We start from the raw sequence: 15,826 nt of genomic DNA, 5'->3' as shown, positions 1-15,826 counted from the left end.
CTCCTGACTGCAGCGTGATACACTAGCACCCAGTGTGCTACACGGCACTGGAGAGGCGAGTCTGTCTTGTTCCCCAGGGGCTGTGGGCACTATGGCTAGTCAGATCTCTGCTGGCTGCCCTTTCACTCCCCTCATCAAAGCTTGTGCTGTTGGAGCAGCATTCAAATCCCAGCTCCTTGTCCTTAGGGGTTGGGCAGTGCCTGTGGGTGCTACTTCAGATGCTTCGTTGTGAATAGCTCTTTTATTGTTATTAATTCTCTTTGAGGTGGCGGGAGGGGGTTCTAATTGGTTCTTATAGTCCCAAGAAATTGTGACATACCTCCGAACTGCCCCCCCATACACACTGCCCCCCATTTCACTGTCTTCCCCACCCCCCTGGCCAACCTTCAATGTCCTGCATTGCTAGTAGACCACTCTTCTTTCAGAGCGAGGATGAGACGGGACTCTTTTGGGTGCCCGTGAATACCATGTTGGCGCCAGCCAATGCAAGGTCACCCTTCTGCTGGCTTTAGCACTGCACCATGTAGGGTAGAATCTGGCTCCCATTGAAATCCATAGGAGTCTTTTCACTGACCCTGTGGGCTGCATTGCTTTGGTGGTGTGGGGCCTCGCGATCTCCTTCCCTTTGTCTCCAGTGTTGGCTCCCGTGGCTCCCTTATAAGTTGCCATGTTGGAGTTTAAAGTCCCAGGCAGAAGCAGTGTGGAAGGGTGGTTGTTGAAAGATTAGCTTCTGGGCTTGGGATTGAATAGTGAGAAGCCGTGGGAGGAGTAGTGTGGAGAAGCAATGGGAAATGGCTACTCCAGCGAGTCCAGGCAGGAAGCATATGAGTGCATAAATTACATAACTGATCATCCTTCAGTACACTCCCCACATGCTCCATTCCCTCAACGGACAATTCTGAGATTGGGGACTGGAGGAGGATTTGGAATTTAGCTAGTTTATTTTGCTCCAAGCAAACAAGAGAAGAGAGAGAGTAATTAGCTGCCGTCGTTGTTCCACCACCTGTGATAGTGGGTAAAATTAATGGGAAACAACAGAAGTCAGAGCTACGTGAACTGACTCTCAACCAAGCCTCCTCTTTGCTCTCTTCAGATCTTTCTGTTTACCAATCTTCTCTTGGCTTTTGATGTCAGTTGTGTGTCTGTGGGGTGTTTTTCTGCTGTTATTATTTATCACTCACAGTAAGAAAGAGAAGCTTTAAAGTGGCAGAATAAAATGGGCAGGTTTAATATTGCAAGAGGCAGAGCCTTTTGGCTTGTTACAATTTTTATTATTTTTGTGAAGGGATGGGAAGTTGGTACGGACAGGACAATAATAAATATTTCGCTCTCGGGCACTGATATAGTGCTTCCCATCCCCAAGGCTACCCAAGACCTTTAAAAACGACATTCTCTTTTTATACTTTGGGGGACCAGCAGCACCCACTGCTCCCATCAACATCAGCCAGAGTTCTGGGTGCTTAGCATCTCTGAAAATAAGGCACTGAATGGAGAGAAATTTCATCTATTGCTGAAAGGCAGCTGTCTCTTTAGTGGAGTACAGCAGTTGCCCAACAGCACATTGCAACACTAGGTAACAGTTTAGGACAGGAAGTGATTAAGAAGATCCAACTGAAACCACAGAGGGATTTAGGTCAGCGGAATGACATAACTAAAACTGGAAGGACCCAGAAAGTGTGGTGGGTTCTTTAAAGGCCACACGGGGACAGGACATGATCCCAGTAATAGTACGAAAATTCTCCCTCTTCTGCCTGCAGCAGCCTATGAGGCATTGGTTCATTATTGACTCACAGGGATGGATGTTCCTAGTGACTCATCAGCACTACTCCCAGCAGCACTTGATGGTCTCCTCCAGCCTGGCTTTGTTTGTCCTATCAAAGCCTAAGCTATGTGGCTACAGGCCATGCATGTCTACAAGGGCCTCGAGCTCCTGCAGAATGCAACTCCGCAGGACCATCAGTGGGATGAGGTCAGAGGGGATCCTCACCAGGTTGAAACCCAGCTTCCCAAGCTGGTGAAGAAGGGACTTCCCTTTTGCATAGTCCCATTAGGGGAGACACCAGGGCTGCTCCTGCAAAATGTAGCTGCTGGGGTTCATCTCCCACAAAAAACCCCCACTGATGGGTCTCACAGACCCCAGATGGCACCTGATTGGACTCATAGACTTTAAGGGCAGAAGGGACCATTATGATCATCTAGTCTGACCTCCTGCACAACTCAGGCCACAGAATCTCACCCACCCACTCCTATATCAAACCTATGTCTCAGCCATTGAAGTCCTCAAATCATGCTTTAAAGACTTCAAGGTGCAGAGAACCTTCCAGCAAGTGACCCGTGCCCCACGCTGCAGGGGAAGGCGAAAACCCCCCAGGGCTTCTGCCAATCTGCCCTGGTGGAAAATTCCTTCCCAACCCCAAATATGGTGATCAGTTAAACCCTGAACATATGGGCAAGACTCACCAGCCAGACACCCAGGAAAGAATTATCTGTAGTAACTCAGATCCCCCCCATCTAACATCCCATCACAAGCCATTGGGCATATTTACTGCTTAGTTGTCAAAAATGACCAGACTAAATGCTAGAGCTGTAGAGGAGTGAACCACAGACTCATAGCCCTCCTGTGATGGCTCCCCTCAGCCCTTACTTTTATCCATAAAATGCCTCAGCACATTTTATGTCCCTGATTCATTGCACTTCCCAGCTGGCAGCAGGAGGGGGCAGGGGGTGAGAGACTCCATTTGTTTGTTTGCTTAGGAAGCTACGTTCTGCACAGGGCCTTCTTCCAAGACACTGTCTAGAAAACACTGTTTTATCTCTGAGTCAACAGAATGGTTGGCTCATTGAATATTAATAAAAAACTCAACTGCTTCTTAGAGTTTCCTTTAAAGTTAGTGGGCTTGAATATGCCTCTGGCAGGAGATGATGCCCCTGCCCTCCTCCTCTTCCAATTTGCTTAGGGGACAACAACAAAAAAGACATAATATGGCGGCTGTTAGCAAAAGGAACAGGCATGGTGCCGCTTTTGTCCTATGCCATCACCCAGGCTAGGATGCAGGACTGGTGGCCACCCCCCGCTGCCTCTGAAGGAGCGTGTCTGGACAACACCAAAAGCAAAGGTGTCATAAACAGCTAGCTAAGGGTTAATGTTTCTTTTACCTGTAAAGGGTTAACAAAGGGAACCAACACCTGACGCAGGACCAATCAGGAAACCGGATTTTTCAAAGTGAGGGAGGGAACTTCTGGGTGTGTTTGTCTTTGTTCTGCCTGTTTGTTTTCTCTCGGCTATGAGGGAAGAGCTTTTTTTCTATCTCCAAGCTTTTTTCTACCCTTCTGTTCAAGTTGTGAGTACAAAAGGAAAAGCAATAGGTTTATATTGTATTTTGTGTTTACATGTGTGGAGTTGCTGGAATGTTTAAATTGGATATCTTTTTGAATAAGGCTGATTATTCATATTTTCTTTTAGCAATAGCCCTGTGTTATGTCATCTTGATGCAGTGACCATTATGTTTTTTTCTTTCTTTTTTATATAAAGCTTTCTTTTAAAACTTGTTGGATTTTCTTTTCCTAGTTAAGCAAGGGGATAGGAATCTCTGTGCCAGGATTACTGTCTCTCTCAGGAAAGACTGGGAGGGGGGAGAAGAAGGAGGGGGAATGTAAATCGTCCTCTCTGTTTTGTGTTTCAAGGGATTGAAGCAGGGAAATCTCCTAGTATCCCCAGGGCGGAAATCTGGGAGGAAGTAAAAGCAGGAAGGGAAGTGGGTTATTTGTCCTTTGGGGTGAGACTCAGGGTTTCTGAGTCTTGGGGTCCCCCAGAGAAGATTTTGGGGAGACCAGGAGTTGATCAGGTACTCAGAATCCTGATTGGTGGCAGCGATATCAGATCTAAGCTGGTAATTAAGCTTAGAAGGGTTCATGCTAAGCACCCAGATTTTGGACGCTAAGGTCCAGATATGGGAAAGAGGCTTATGATAAAAGGGTTGGCACATTAGACATCTCTATCTCAGGGAAGTTCTTGCTGAACAGTGCCCATCACTAAGGTGGGTTGGGATGGGCACCTCTAGAGAACCTGCTAGGGAGAAGCACCACAAGGCTAGTGATAAAGCTACGTATGGAGGTTTATGAGTCTATCACAGTCTCTAAGTCACTGTTCCTTCAGTTGAAGCCAGAGATCCTGGATTCAATCCTTGTTGACTGCCCAGCCAGGGGCATTGCTAAACCACTGGACAGTTATTGATTTAATGCTTCCCTTGCACTGTTGTTTGTTTACAAAAGTTGCTTGGATCTGGACTATGGTTCCTTATCAGAATTTCTTCTCCTTTCTTGTACCCATTAGTTAGTCCATTTGCGTTGCTGTCATACAGTTGTTCATGTGAGATGGGCTGGACATGTTATAACGCAAAATTTCAAAAATTTGACTCTAATTTTTGGTACCTCCATTCCTCAGTGAGTTTTGCCTGATTTTCACCATTGCTAATACCAAGCAACAACAGATGAAGTCAGTGGCAGTTCTGGGCACTCTGGAAATCAGGCCTTTGGGCTCAAGTTTTCAAATGTGGCCTCTGATTTGGGGTATCTCAAATTTTAGGTGCCCATGTCAAGATGCCCTGAGCGTGATTTTCAGAAGTGCAGAATATTCAGCTTTCCCATTGACTTCAATGGAAATGCAGGTGCTCAGCACCTCTGAAAGCCAGATCTAAGGGATGTCAAGTCAGGCACCCAATATTAGAGGCCAACTTTGGAACTGTGTCTATTTTCTTATTGTTGAATTGCTTATGAGTTCTGGACTGGGTGTGCTGCTTTGCTATGGTATTAGAGAGACAAGGTGGGGAAGTAATATCTTTTATTGGACCAACTTCTATTGGTGAGAGAAACAAGCTTCGAGCTACACAGAGCTGTTCTTCAGGTTTTGGTTATTGTAGTGTCATTCATGAGCACTGAATCTTTATTGTAGAATCATAGCTAAATCCTGAACTGTGAGCATTTTGGCTGGTGGTGTTCGTGGAGGAGAAAAAGAAACTGCATTGAGAGAAAAAATCTCACAAAGAATTTAGGAGCTTTGCACAAAGATCTAAAGTAAAAACATACATTGGTTGGGTTTTGACACAAGTGACTGCACTGTGTACCATATAAAACGTGCTTCTGCTGCTGGGTTTTGCTTCCACGTTTTGTTTTTGCAGATCCAGAGGAACGCTCAAACTCCAAAGCTTTGCCTTTTTTCTCTCCCTGAAACTTTTTGCAGAGTTCTTTTTTGGAGCCTGGTGGGAAAGAACACTTCAGCCAAAAGGTTGACTCTTCTGTATGTTGCTTACCCTTCCCTGCCACCCCCCCCCCAGCACCCAAGCAATTCACAAAATAAAAGCAAACATTTGTGTTGCTCCAGATCTCTTAATTGCTGGGACCATTACTAAATGGGCACAATTTTTTCTTGTTTCCCTCAGCAAGCCGTGCTAATTATGAGGGACCTGCTTTATTAGGCTCTTATTAAATAACAATCACATCTATAGTAATGTTTAAAGGGGCTGTCAAGGGTTCAGAACATGGACCAAAGCAAAGTGAGACAACAGCACCAGGAGAAGTGTGAACTACATGCACACCCCCATTTTTATTAGTAGTGTGTTAACTTCAAAGCCGGCTGTATCTGTTTAACTGCTAACGCATTTGAGCATGGAGCCGAAATGCAAACTCTCAGCTTGAGACATTAAAATGTAATCACCAGAACAGCTGGCTTTGCAGATCAGGGCATCTGCATGAAACACAAAGAGAAAATATGCAAACCTAGCCCGGGCCGCATGGAAATGCAGAGGAAGGCAGCACCCGGCTGCGGCTGCCAGCGCTGCAGATTCCAGTCTCAAGGCTACCATTGGGGGACTGCCCTGTCTACCTGATATCATCTCTTAGCTCGATGTACCTGGCTTCTTATCCTGCGCAGTTCTAAAGGAAGAGCTCTTGGAGTGGCTGGACCAGATTATGCCAGTCCACACCTGTGTTTCTGCCAGTGGCTTTGCAGGAGTTATTCCTGATTCACACCAGCATAAGAGGAAAACTGGTTTCTTTATTTGTTTTGCAGCAGGCGAGACAGGCATCTCTACACTGTGACGGCACAAGGACCCTGTGTACCTACATGCATTGCTAGCCCGAGTCGGAGTCTGCACTGCTGAATCTTCACTGCTATTTTTAAAGCTCGCTCAGGTCTTCCTGCCCGCACTGCAGTCACACCTCTGACTGCACTGTAGACATGCCCAGAGACATAGACCTGAGCACATCTCAGCAGAACATGAAGGCACAACGCCATCACTCCAGGACACCCAAATACAATGTGCCAACCGCCCCTCGGGTACTGAGACCCCGGCCCCAGCAAGGCAGAGGGGGTGCTCACAGCCAGCGGGGGTGTCTAAAACCCACCCTGCAAGAGACAGAGTGAGTGACAGACTTCGAAAGACAAAGGCTGCAGCTTTGCCTTCTTCTACAGCTCATGAAAATATGCTCTTCCAGTTTTCCCTGCTGTTCCCAACTTGGTCAGCTGAGTGTGCCCACCCCCCAGCCAGCTAGTTAGGAAAGGCCAGACCAGAAATTCCTTAGTCACTGCTGCTCCAGACCAGAACCCTATCGTGGGTTAGGAAATGCCATAGTATGGGCACTACTCAGAGGAGAGACTGTCTGTCGGGGAGGGGGGGCAGTATTTTTATTTATATCTGCTTTCCACTGCTCTCATAAAGCGCTTTAGAAAGGGAGGTCATCGCTAGCTCCATTTTACAGATGGGGAAATGGAGGCATGGAGACTTGCTCAAGATCTCTCAGCAGCAGAACAGGATACAACCAGGGTCTCCCAAGTGACAGGCCAGTGTTTCATCCACTAGGCCACGCTGCCTCCCTACTGCACTCGTGACTTACTCACTTTTTAGAGAGCCCTTTACATTGCCAGAGCAGTGATTAGAGACACTCGGGTAAATGAGAATCCAGCCCATTATATCTAGAAGTAAGACCTGGGCAGGGAAGCAGTAGCTTTGGGGCATTCTGGCAGACAAGCTGTGTCTCTGCCACCCATCCTCTTTTATAGATGTTTGCTAGTGTCTGCATTGAACACTGGAGGCCTCAGAGACATTTGCTTTGTGTTTCTTGAGTGGTGGGTAGAACAGTGTATTTCTGTAAGTGGCCGTGTAGGGAGGGAATTGGTGCCAGGGCCCCCAGTGCTGTGGCCCAGCAGCACCCAGAAACACATCGTGTGCTGGGTTTTCCTGGAACAACACAGGGCAGAAGCTCAAGTCCCTCTTTCTCCCCAGCAATCTGAAGAGGGAGCTTCCAGTCAGCAGGGTGGTATTCAGCCCGTCTTGTGCCTTTCCTGAAAGGCAGCAAGCTCCCAGACCCAGATCCCACTGTAAACCTGGAACAGGTCTGGCTTTCCCACTTACATCAGCGTGCCAGAGCTCAGACCCGACCCCTGTGAGCTGCATCCTTGCTGCCTCCCCAGTTCTCACAGAATAACAATGGTCCCGTCTGGTCCCACCTTCTCTGAAGGCTGAGCCTGTCTTCTGTATAGTGCCAGGAAGCTACGTTGGCACTCCACCTGTATGGCTATGTCACCTCTCCTGCTGCATCTCTGGCCAGCGACAGCCAGCAGCTAAGAGAACCAGTAGCACAGAAGGGGCCCTCAGGCATTTCGCAGCAGCCACAGAAGAAATCTAATGTATTGACATAGGCCAATGAAGCTAAAGCGGGAGTTCAAATAAATGCAAAACAGTCTGAGGTCTCCAGCTACAGGCGTGGCAACATTTCCATGGCGGCCTTGCTATTTCCCAGCCTGCGTTTGTCTTTGTAGCTTCATCCCAGGCAACTGGACCTCTGCTCTGAAGTGAAAATGAAAGCCGGGGAAATAGAAAAATAAGCGGAACTGAATTTATCAGATCTCCTTTGTGATGCTTCGGCCCCATCTGCCAGTTCCCTAGGACGGGGAGCGGAGCGTGGGTGGGTGGCAGAAGCGAGATTGAGACAAGCTATAAAAAAAAAAAAAAAAGAAAGAAGCAAGTCTCTTCGCCACTGGGAAATGACGCCAGTCTGCTGCAGGAAATCTGCCGGCACGGCTGGCTCCAGCTGCAGTCCAGGAGGATGGAATTTGAAGAGCAGTGCCGCTCTCTGTGCTTAGAGGTGAGAGGTGTCAGGGATTTGTCGCCTCCTTACCCAGCTTGTCAGGGTAATGGGAACAAGCACGCAGGAGACATTCAGATGTGGTTCAAACTAATCAGGAGAGAGTGTACAGGAGAGTGCATCTGGTTCCTGAGAAGAGACTGAAACAAGGAAAGTGCTTTCTTCCTGTGATCACCGTTTCCTGCTGCAAAAATGATTAATGGTACAAAATGAACCTGCTGTCAAATGAGCCAGCAACGTGATGGAGTCCCTCCCACAGACGCGAAACAGCAGAGCACACTGGACACAAACAGCCAGAGAGCCAAGCTACATCCTGTGTCCTTGCTAAGGCCACATGCTAAGGCCAGGATGTGTCAGTGCATGGAGAGCGTTCGGAGTACCAGGGGCAAAGGGGCTACCATGCCAATGGCCAGCTGGCCATGTCCCATCACATCTGTGATCTCTTGTCTCTCTGTGTTCCCCACTCCCTCATTGTCCATGACATGCCCCTCTGTCGTGCAAGCAGCTGTCCTAGGCACTAGTCCCACCTCTGCCCCCAACTCCACTTTATGACCCTGGTGAGTCACCAGTTCAGATTTTCAAAGGAGCCTCGAGGAGGCACCCAGCCTGGAGTGAAATCCAATGGGAGCTGGAAACCTACCTTCCCTGGATGGAAGTGGCAGCCTGACTCTGGCCCGGCTCCCATTATCCTGAAACGGGAATTATAAGAGAGCAACCCTCACGAGTAGGCTGCCAGGTTCAATTTGTTCATGGGCAAAATCCCCCCCATACAGAGGAGTGGCACAAGGTGTAGACTCCGTCTAAGTCCTGCCCCGAGTGCTGCATGGGTCTTGTGCTGCCAAAGATAACCCCAATATTTGTGCAGCGCTTTGAGATCCCCAGCTGGGAGGGGAAACCAGCTGCCATGTATTAATAATGAAGGGCTATTGATTAAAAAGCCACCTCAGCCCCCACCTCTTGTGTGGCTCCTGCAATGAAGTGGGGCAGTCTCTCTAGCCGTTCTCGGTGATCCCATCCCCTCCAGCCTCTAAGATCTCTTGTCTTCCTGAAAGGCCAGCCCTCACTCATCATAGGTTATGGGTTGGATGCAGGAATTGCCTGGTGAGGTTCTCTGACCTGGGTTCTGCAGAATATCAGCCTGAAGGATTATAATGGTCCCTTCTGGCCTTAAACCTATGGATACTTCTCCACTTCCTCCTGCATGTCCTTACTGTAACATTAGCAGAGTGTCTATCTCACTGAAACGTGGGCCGTTTGGGGTGGCTCAGCATGCTAAGCCTTGCTTTTGCAGCAGAGAGTGGAGCACTTGCCTGGGTTCCCTCTGCCTTCTGTCAGGCTAATGAAACCAGCAGCGGATGATCCTTGATGCAGCGGTCAGAGGAATGATGCAGGACTGTGACACACCAGGCAAACAGACAGACAAAGGAAACAACAACGAAACTGGGGGAAAATCCAATCCCATTTGTTTCCATCAAAAGAAGGAACGAGTAGGAATCGACAAGAAACTCCACTTGCTAAACAACATCTACCCCGACCCCTGCTCTTCCATCTGTGGCTTTGCCAAGGATACTGATGCTCAGGAGACTATGAAGGAAGCCAAGGGCCTTTCCTGTAAAGAATCCACATAATCAAGTCAACTGGGCCACCACTGATCAACCCAAAGAAACAAATTCACGTACAGCAGCTGCACAGATGTGATATGGCCAATTTCACTTTTTAAAAGAGTGATGGGGTAGCACTTTCCTTCCTCTTCTTGGGCCCTTCAGTCACCGTCTCCTTTGGGCAAGAGACGCATCACATGGTTGGGGCATCCCTCAACTATCCTCATTAGGTGGTTGAAGGGGAGAGCTCTTGACCATCTTTGTGGTTTTCCTTTCTGTAGGAAGGGGACAATGGGGGTCCTAAGGCCTAATTTAGCAGCCTTTAATCTAAATTATTCCAGGCTGCGCTTGCCATTTCCTTCATGTGCTCCCAAAGGATGATGGACTGATTTTACAGACGGAAAAGCCTTAAGCAAATCTTGTCACACAAGAAAATTGATTTTTCAAAACTGACTTTTACAAGATTACTGGGTTTTTTTCCCCTCATCTTTCTTCTATCTCGCTCCCTCACAGTCTCACAAGGTGCTCTTAGATCTATGGAATTAGAGATGCTGCAGCTAAATAGAAAATGTGAAAGCAAAAGCACCCACCATTGAGTCCCTCCGCTCCTCTTGCCTGCCTGTCTCTGCGTGACGCAGCTCTGTACCTTTGTACTTGTGGAGTATCACGCTTAGCTCCTTCAGCTCTCCTGCTGGCACATGCCTGCACATCCAAGCCAGGGACCCAGGGCCAGGAGCTGTCTCCCTGTCTGAGTTCCAGCATCCTACACACATTTCCATTGATGGCAATAGGGAAGCAGTGAGATGCAGTGGCTAGCATGCTAGATGGGCACTCAAGACATCTGGATTCTATTCTTAGCTTGACCACTGACCCATCACTTTGGGCAAATCCACCCTTCATCCATCTTTTTATTTACATTCTTGTTCTTCAGGGCAGGGTCTATCTATTCCCTTGTGTTTCTCCAGCACCCAGCATAACAGCTGGGGTCTCTAGGCACTACCATTATAGTAATAATAAATAGCATCTTCAGAAATAAGGCCAAGTCTGTCTATGACACTGGAACAAGAATGTGCTCAACAGAAGGGTACAATATCTGCATTGTTAGTAGCCATTCTCTCCACCCTGCTTGCCGTGAGTTTGTGGAGATGTGCAGGCCCAGACCATGTAAAATAGAAGACTCATATGGGGCCCGTGTGACTGTTGCTCAGCAGGAGCAGTGATCGCTCCCATTAAGCTCAATGGAATTACTCCCATGAGTAAGTGTTGCTCAGCCTGAGTAAGTTTCAGAATGGGGTCAAACATCATTTGCCTTGGGGGTCTTCTCCATGAGCTGCTCCGGTACCTGTGAAAGTTCCCACTGTAAGACAAAGCCGTAACATCATGACATTTGCACCAAGATGACCAAACACTGCACGATCACCATGCCATGCAACGCCACCACAAGGTGACACATAGATCACCAGGTTGCTGTGGAATGTTACCCCACAGTGTCCCCAAGGCATTTGAGAGGCAGGGCCATGCCTAGCAAACCTACATTCTGGAACAACCCCTCAAAATCAGGTCTACGCTATAATCCTCAAGACAGGAGGTAAAGTCCATGACCTCCAGCCATCACTGACACAATGGCTACTTGCATGCCTAGCCCTGTCCATTGCATTTCTACTGCACAGCCCAGGTGTAACTACTGCCTATGTCGACATGCCAGGGTGAAGTCTCCAAACCTAGGCAGTGGTGGCATAGCAGTGACCCATGTGCTCTGATGCTCTAGGTCAGAGAGGAAGTACCAGGGAAGGAAAGAAGTGGGGACTGATTTGCTGAGCAAAGTGTGAAGGAGTCAAGTCACCATTGATTTTACATGGAAGGTGCCCAGATACTACCATGACGGGCAGCTATGTAAAATCCTACAATAAACAGAATTCTCACTCGTTCATTCATTCCATTTTGTGTGCCATTTCTGAATGGTTTCCTCCTTAGCTCGCTTCTGAGACATCTCAGCGTGTTTTGTAAAGAACGAACGAGGTTGCATTGAAATCGTTTGACAACTTAAAATATGCTAAGCTTTTTGTTACTGCAATATAAATAATTAATCCCCTTACAGCAGCTGAGCTGAAATTAGACATTGATTTGGCATGGCTTCAACACCAGTCTTTTTTGTGCAAAGGAGATGCGGGTGCTTCCTGGGGTGCGTGGAGGAAGGAGGGGGAGATGGAGATGGCTGAGGATGGGAGCGACCAGGGAGGGGATATTATTGGAGAGCCTCTCCCAGAACCCAGCTAGTTGCAAAACACCCACCCCAGCACTGGAGCAGGTACAGAAGAGCTGTGAGTTGGCCGGGGGGGGAGGGGGTGTTCTGTTTTTATTGGTAACTGTCAACATTAGCAGCCATGCAAAATATTTCCATCAGATAGGAAAGTAAGAAAAATGCTACTTTTGAACTTATTAGAGTTGGATTGAAGTTTGTTTGTTGACGATTTGTGTTTTTGCAGCTAGAAAGCTTTAACTTTGAATCTCATCATCTACTGTCATTTGATAATTATTGTCTTAACCCCCCATTGTCTGAGGCTATGTCTACATGTCAGTATAGGGAGAGGTTCTGCTGTTATTGTAGTAGATCCACCTCCCTGACAGGCAGTAGCTTGTTTGACAGAAGAATTCTTCCATTGACCTACACAGGGACTTAGTTGGCTTAATTACTCGCTCAGAGGTTTGGATTTTTCACACCCCTGAGCAGAGTAGTTAGCCCGATTTAATTTTCTAGTGTAGACCAGCCCCCTCACACACACGCATAATTTCCTGCAACTGTGAACATTTAAATTATAAAGCAAAAAGAAAAGCTTAAAAATAAACATCAGTTTTATCCTTTCTGCAGAACCATGCCCCAGCCTACTCCTTTAAAATGCACCCTCCAGGTGGGATGTAATGTAAGCTGAATGAATTCTGACAAACCTGCGGACCACTGCAAAGCTGCACAGAGCAGGGGTGAGCAAGTGCTTTGAGCTGGATTTGGATCTCAGGGACACGAGAGGCAACCTGGAGTAACTCCAGTGGGTTTGCATGCCCCTGTTGCTAAGTGGAACACATGAGCATTGACCATTTTCTCTCTGCATGCAACTTTGTGTTGGCCAGAGGCAGAAGGCCGGGTTCAGTTTGCCATATGCACACTGTTGACTTGTAGCTGTCGCTCTCTGCTTGGGCAAATATCACACAGACGCGCTGTAACTGGTTTGTCTGTTGGGGTCACCCTGGAAACGCTTTATAAATAATGAATCCGGAGGTGGAGGGTCAGGAAAAAGGCTTGAGCAGCAGATGGCCCCATGCTTTGCGAACATCCAGGGCATCACTGCACCAGCTCGGCTTTAAAAGAGGGCAGGAGTGGGGTCAGGGTGTAGCTTCCCTTAGGGATGTTTGACAAAAAAGGAAGAACATACTAGGCCAGATGCTCAGCCAGTGTAAACAATGTAACTCCACTACATCAGTTTACACCAGATGAAGCTTTGGTCCCACTTGCCTGATCCTTGAAAAGTCAGTGGGCCAGATTCTGAGCTCACAGGAACTCGACCACCTTCCACCCTCGTTAGTACTCAGGCAAACTCCTAGAGAACTCATGGGCCACCAGAAAAACAAGCCACAAACTCAAGATTTTGGCCTTGGATTTCAAGGGCATCTGGGCATGGGCCCCACATTCTCTGTAAAGCACCAGGCTCCCTTATAGGAATAAGAAATACAGTAACTCCTGCTGAATAGCACCCCAGCTATTGACAACTTCTGGATAATAGCAACAATTAGCTGGGAACCAATCCCTTCTCGTTTACTTTAATGTGTTTCAGATATGCACCATGGTATGCCACATATTAGCAACGTCTTTTGGAAGACAGGCCCCAGCTGCAGGCAGGTTTGCGATGCTGCAGCTCCAGAAGGAAGCGCCGCAACGAGACTTCCCTGGCTGCAGCCCCTCAACTCTGCCAGTGGCTGGTGCTCAGTGTGTCCCAGAATGTCCTCGTGGGGCTGCAGCCCAGCAAATCTGCCTGCATACAGGGACCAAATAGGAGGGAAAGGGCTGCCGGCTGGGAGGAGAGGCTTTGGGCAAGGTAGTAGCAGGGAAGGGACTGCAGCCCGGGTGCCAGAGCTACACAGACCGTCTATGTGCCCTCTTCACGTAGTGTCTTGCTGCACCCAAGGAAGGAAGTGCTGGGACATGCTGAGGCCTGACCCCCAAAGAGTGCAGGGAGAGGTATGGTGGGCTCCCAGCACCCCCAACTCCCTAGAGAAAGCCCCAGGATCTGGCCTGTAGCTCCCCTCCCCTCCGCCTCCCTGCCCACAGGCGGGTTTGCAGGGCTGCAGCCAGGGAAGACATGTCCCAGCACCTCCTTCCCCAGCGGCAGCCTAACAAACCTGCCTTCCGCTTACTGGCAACTGCCAGAGAAGGGCAAATTTTTGCTGGCAGCCTGAGGGGTTGCTAAGAAGCAGAACCTACTGTCGTATTTATACATCCAAGGTCTGATCAATTAATCCAAATTGCTTCACTTGTTCCTGTTAAGGACGAAGGCTAAGCATGAGTCATCTGAGAAGCAGCATCTCTAATTGGATCCAAATTAATTCACTAGATCCATTTTCAATTTTAAGGTCTCCTTAGGCTGTTGATGGCCAGACGTAACACAGAGGTAAAGTCCTCCATCCCCGGAGGTAGGAGGAGGTTGTTCTGCAGCAGTCTATGGCATTTCAGGCTTGCAGTATCAAACTGATCATGTTCAACATAGAAAGCCCTAGCCAAAAGGTCTCAGAGCTCACCGCAGTCTCCTAGAAGAAGCACTTGCTCAGAGCCCGGTACAACAGAGAGAAACTAGTTCCAACTAGATTCCATGGGATGAGCCCCTCTGGAGATCCATGAACCAAGGAGATGACAAAGTGACAAGCGAGAGATCCGCATGTGTTCTGAGGAGCCAGGGGAGACGTGAGGAATCTACAACCAAGAACGCCACCAAACCCACTGCCACGGGGAACCTTTAAAAGGTACAAGCTTCCAGCGTGCTGCTCCTGGGGGATCTAAGCCCTGGTCAGTCGTAGAAGGCTCTGGAGAAGCTGGGCTAAGACAGCAAGGAAGCTCTTGCCATGCCCTTTCTGTGGTTGTTGGAGCTACATCTTGATTGGATCAGCAGCGATGGAAATTAGTGATCATGGGATGGCTGCTTGGTGGCCTATGTGACATGAGATGGGTGGTCCTGGTCCTGTGTCTAGTGTAAAAGAGACCCCATAATTTGAAAAAATACCCCAATGACTGGCACTAATAGTCCTTTCTTGGGAGTTCCAGTAGAGAGGACATGAGATCAATGGTCCAAGGATGTGGAGCTCCTTACCTTGAGGATCGCCGATGGGTTGGAATTGAGGCACATCTACAGGGTGGTATGTAGAGGAACCTCATGATGCCGCTACATGTGTTGTGCCATTCTGTGGCTAGACGGAGAGCCGCAGTGTCCAGGGCTGTGAGTCCCTTATGGCTCACATGCGCTAGGCATATGTGCAATCGGGATGGGTTAGTGTCTGCTTCGTTCACACTGCAACTTGGTGGTTAGTATTCTGTCTGGAAACCTTGGCTCAGGAAGCCTCTCCCCAGCCCCTCCACTGCCTCATGTTCCACAGAGGCATTCCCAGGCACACTGGGTGTTTGCACATCAGCACAGAAGCCAAGACTTTATGCAGGATCCCTATGGCAACATCCTGTGGAATTTAACAGGAGGAAGCCAACAGGATTCTGTAGACATTAAAGCACATTCTACAAAGATTCTCTATAAGATAGTTCAAAAAATCTTATGCAGAAATTTTGGCCAAGATTTCCAAACCTAAAAGATTAAAGTTAGGGCCCCATAGTCCATATTTAGGCTCCTAAATAAGTGGCCTAATTTGGCTCCCATTGACTTTGATAGAAGCTGTTGTATGCTCAGCACTTTCTAAATTGGGTTATTTATTTAGGGTCTAAGGATTTAGGAGCCTTGACAGAACAAGAATCAATGGTCTCAAGTTGCAGTGGGGGAGGTCTAGGTTGGATATTAGGAAAAACCATTTCACTAGGAGGATGGTGAAGCGCT

At 48.2% G+C, this 15,826-nt stretch overlaps 1 protein-coding gene across 2 annotated transcripts in view; it reads left to right on the top strand.

The window, feature by feature from the left end:
* The window catches only part of KIRREL3 (kirre like nephrin family adhesion molecule 3), a 741,361-nt gene that overhangs the window by 583,474 nt on the left and 142,061 nt on the right, over positions 1-15,826 (top strand). The gene's annotated exons all lie outside the window — the stretch shown is intronic.

The sequence above is a fragment of the Chelonoidis abingdonii genome, chromosome 18 (genome assembly GCF_003597395.2).
Source record: "Chelonoidis abingdonii isolate Lonesome George chromosome 18, CheloAbing_2.0, whole genome shotgun sequence".
Lineage (NCBI taxonomy): Eukaryota > Metazoa > Chordata > Testudines > Testudinidae > Chelonoidis > Chelonoidis abingdonii.
The sequence above is the reverse complement of the archived record's forward strand: the minus strand, read 5'-3'. Positions and strand labels throughout refer to the sequence as shown.